Below are 3,665 nucleotides of genomic sequence, written 5' to 3' on the forward strand. Positions count from 1 at the left end.
AAGAAACAAATAAATACTTAACTTACCTGCGTAATAGCATTTTCAACAAGGTGGGTTTGCAACTTCAGCTTTTTATCAATTATGGTTGTATTTTAGTGCATTTGAATTTGTATATTCTTGTAAATTCCGCATCTTCATGAGACACCACAGCTTATAATATTTCAAATTATTTCAGGCTTTAACCATCTTGGAGTAATTTTAATTAAAAAAAGCACTAAAAAAGGCACTAGGCACTAAGTAATTTTTTTAGCGTTTTAATTTTCAAAAAGCACTAAATCTAGTGCCTAAAGCACCAAGTGGCAACTATGTCAGTGATGCACACGGGAGTCTCCGGGAGCTACTCGGCTTTCACATACAAGTCGTGTGTGCGCAGCTACCGAACTTATGCGCTGCTAGCAGCCGGTCAGTTTGCGTTTGTACTTCATGCTGTAAGCATTACATGCGCGAGCTGTTTTGCTGAGTACACACATACAGATACAAAAATATTGCGCTTGTATTGGGAGCTCTGCCAAAGCTGTGCACCACTGTCATCTATACTAATTATATAGAGAGAAGTCCCTTTTTTTTGTAACAGGTAATCTCGCGAACGGATAGTCCGATTTTGTATACAAATAGCTTTCGGTAACCACCTGGTTTTAGGCTAAAAAAATTTTACTTTTTTTCGGGTAGGTGGACCAGGGGACCGGTCTATTCGAAAAAATCTTATTATAGTCCGATGTGCTTAAAATTTAGTACGTAAGTAGCTTTTTAGCATATATTAGCATATATGACCCATTTTTTTCGGGAAGTGGTCCAGGGACCGATCTATTCGAAAAAATCGAATTTACTGTCCGATTTGCATAAAATTCGGCGCGCAGGTAGCTTTTTAGCATGTATTAGCATATGTCATCAATTTTTTCCGAGAAGTGGACCAGGGACTGATCTATTCGAAAAAATCGTATTTACGGTCCGATTTGCTTAAAATTCGGTACGTAGGTAGCTTTTTAGCATATATTAGAATATATGATCCATTTTGTCCGAGAAGTGGACCAGGGACCGATCTGTTCGAAGAAATAGTATTTATGGTCCGATTTGCTTAAAATTCGGTACGTAGGTAGCTTTTTGCCTGGATATAGCTTTAAGTAACGACCATATCAAGGGGCGAATTCGTCACTAGGCAAGATTTTTTTTGCGCCAATCTGAAACAACGGATACTGTCAAAATATAATTATAATATATAATATATCTCAACTAATATATATTTAGAAAGCCGTTTGTTAGTTTTCGCAAGGCTCGAGAGCGGCTGAACCGATTTTTTTGAAACTGCCACCTGCCGCACGTGTCCCAAAGATGGTTTTAGGCTGAAAAAAATCTGTATGTAAAGGGGGCGTGGCACTTCCCATACAAACCGAATTTCTCATGCTACATATCTCTGAAAGTGTGCATGGTAGAGTTTTGGAAATTGGTATGGAGATATACGAAATCACCCTTGGAGAAAAATTTTAGCTATTGTAAAAAGGGGTGTACATCTACCATACAAACCGAATTTTTCATACTGCTTATCTCTGGAAATTTTTTGGTAGAGTTCTAGAGTATTGTATGGAGATGTACGAAATAAATCGCATACTCTTGGAGCAAAATTGGAACTATTGGAAAAGGGGGTGTGGCATCTTCCATACAAACCGAATTTTTCATACTGCCTATCTTTGGAAGTGTTTATGGTAGAGTTCTGGAACTTGGTATGGAGATATACGAAATCTATCGCATACTCATGAAGAAAGAGGGCAGCTGTTGGAAAGGGGGGCATGGCCCCTCCCATATAAATCGAATTTTTATACTGCATATCTCTGAAACTGGAACTTCGTATGGAGATATGTATATAGTTGAAATCAAGCCCATACTCATGGAGAAAATTTGGGCTATTTGAAAAGGGGTGTGAGGCCTACAAACGTACCGACCTTAACTATCTTTGAATGAATTTTTTTATTCTTCTGTAGGTGTGTTTGTGAGTGAAATCCTCCTAAATGGTTGTACGTATTTTAATGAAACTTTATGTGTATTTGAGCGGGTCTCTGGATGGTTTAGTTTCACAATTTAATCCGACAGTTGACGCTGTAGTTGAGTTATTACTAAAAATCTTATTTATGATCCGATTTGGCTAATGTTTTAAATATGTATGCAATACTATTGCAAAAACGTGCTGCCAAGTGGTGCTGAAGTCGAGCCATTACTAAAAATAGCCAAGTGAGAAAAGGGGCCGTGAAGATCAAATTAAATCGACTTGTTGCACCATTGAGAATATAGAACGCTCCTGCGTTGCAATTGGCCCAATGGATGTGATTTTCGAATATTATTAAGCGTTCAAACTTTTAAGGTATTTCGTCTGAAATAAGTATATGTATATTGCATTTCTGTAGAACAATGATTCGCACCCATTTGAAATTGCCACCTACTATACCGGGTCATTGTTGCCGCCAGGGAGTGAAGAGGAAAAAATGTATTTCGCTTTGCGCATAACCGTGCTATGAAATGCCGCACAACTGGAGAATTTCAAGAACGGATATAGCACTTTCTTTAGGTTATTTAAAGCGGCAAATGACCACCAAACCTTAATCTTAGCAGACAAATGTGCCAATGAAAATCGTAAACGTGAATTGTTGGTGAAAATGTTGGACCAAAAAGTTTCAATAAAATATATGAAAATTTTGGGCGGGACGAAGTTCGCCGGGTCTGCTAGTATATATATATTTTTTTTGTTTTTTTTGGTCTACCTTAAATACATTAAAACACTTCTTTTAATGTTTCAAAATGGAAAAAAACCGTTTAAACTACATTCAAAAGTCAAAATTCACCGATTTTTGCAGTTTAACATTTTCTCTTAGTTAATTATCTACACGAGGTAACTTTCCTCCGATTTCCTTCTTATCCATCTGTTTTTTTTCTACTTCTTCCGTAGTTTTTACACGCTACTAACTAAAGTGAAACTAATATATTTTTACTTCAAACTTTCTTTAGATTAGTTTGCACTTATCATAATATTTATTTAAGCTCCAATAACCAAATCTTAACCTTTTTAATTATAGTTTTTTTTCATATAAAAATAAAGGTAATAATCGCGACTGCGGGGATAGACTGTACTAGCATGTAGATGTTGCCGTCGACTTGTCAAACTACTTTTATATATGCCCTCACTCAGTTTTTCGTACTCAAGCTACTCTTCTGAAGTAATTGAAACTGAGCGTAGCTTATGTTGTGCTAATGATCATTAGCCTCCATTGCATTTAGCGGATTTTTTACATGCTTTTAGAATATGCATTTAAAGAAAAGTGAAAAGTATGAATATACACATGAACAAGTATACCCTTTTCTATATAGCTCAAGATCTGAAGAAACTTATAACTGTGATATTATCTGTGATCTTAGATTTTAAGGTATTTCTTTTAGGGTTTAATTTTTAACTAGTTTTATGAAAAAAAATATTATCTTGTTATCCGGATTTTAGGTGAGAATTGATGAAAAAATATATCGCCTTTGTTGTTGCCTGATTCGTTTTGGTAGAATACATATACATATGCCCGTTGATTGTAGCCTCTATTCCGAATATAGGGTTGAAATTTTTATTGATTGATCCGCGTGTTGCTGCAGCCTCTCATCCGCATATAACTTGCAACTTGGCTGTTGGGGAA

This window comes from Rhagoletis pomonella, unplaced genomic scaffold (assembly GCF_013731165.1).
Source record: "Rhagoletis pomonella isolate Grant_MI unplaced genomic scaffold, Rhpom_1.0 Rhpom_scaffold_00273, whole genome shotgun sequence".
Lineage (NCBI taxonomy): Eukaryota > Metazoa > Arthropoda > Insecta > Diptera > Tephritidae > Rhagoletis > Rhagoletis pomonella.